The 997-nt window shown below is 36.5% G+C and overlaps 1 protein-coding gene across 1 annotated transcript in view; it reads right to left on the bottom strand.

The window, feature by feature from the left end:
• The window catches only part of helz (helicase with zinc finger), a 66066-nt gene that overhangs the window by 38770 nt on the left and 26299 nt on the right, over positions 1-997 (bottom strand). The window lies entirely within an intron of this gene.

Genomic DNA, 997 nt, shown 5'->3' on the forward strand with positions numbered 1-997 from the left:
TATATTTAAAGATATCTTTTGCATTTCTAATTCAAACAACGTCAAACTTAGCACCGCACTTACTCGTGCCCGTGGCAAGACACCTGTCAATTTTGAATTTGGGTTGCAGCGATTACCAGTGTGACTGTAAACCACGGCAGAAATGTTATAACAATTATCCTTTTCATTTAAAATATCCAGATTGCCATGGTGTGAAACCTCTTTGTTTAATCCTTCCCAGCTTCATTGGAGGCTTCTGAAGTTGCAGCGCTCAGACGGGAGAAGGGGACAGAATCTAGCAGACGACTTTTTTCTCTTTTTCCCCCGTTTTGTTGAAGTGGGCCCAGAACGTAAGTTTTAACTACTCTGTAGCTTGCCACAGACTGCCTCATTATCTTCAATAAGTGTTCTGCTACTATGTGGAAGTTTAGCCTGTGTTATCACGTGACATTTATTTAATCGCCTTGATTATATTGCTGTTGCTGTGTTTCTTATTAAATAGCTGATAGATGTGCAGATTGTTTAATATTACTTGTGCCGCTACGTGTTGATATTCAGGTTGTTCGCGCTAGCGAGGTGCAATCACCAGTAAACAGACTAGCCTGCGGAGCCACATGCTTAGCTATTAAAAGGTGTATTACACTGTTTGCTCCATTATGGGTATGTGTGCTGTAATAGATATGGCTTATTCTCAGTTTGTGTTACTGAGCAATTTATTACATTTGTTACTTATTACAGATAAATTAAGGTAATTCTTAGTATTGTTTCTTGATGTTGGTGGCCATAACATTTAGTTTGGTAAATAAGGTTCATAGTAAGTCCAATTATTACTTTCTTTTATTTCAGAAGTACATCCAACATCACATGCAACGTCAAATACAACTTGATGTTGGAGTTGTAAGTAAAATTTAAAAATCCCGAAATAATACCCAAAAACATGATAATTTTGGTCACAATAACCGTAAGGTTAAATTTTCATACCGTTAGATCCCTACCTGTAATTTATATATATATATAT

Source organism: Etheostoma spectabile, chromosome 2, assembly GCF_008692095.1.
Source record: "Etheostoma spectabile isolate EspeVRDwgs_2016 chromosome 2, UIUC_Espe_1.0, whole genome shotgun sequence".
Lineage (NCBI taxonomy): Eukaryota > Metazoa > Chordata > Actinopteri > Perciformes > Percidae > Etheostoma > Etheostoma spectabile.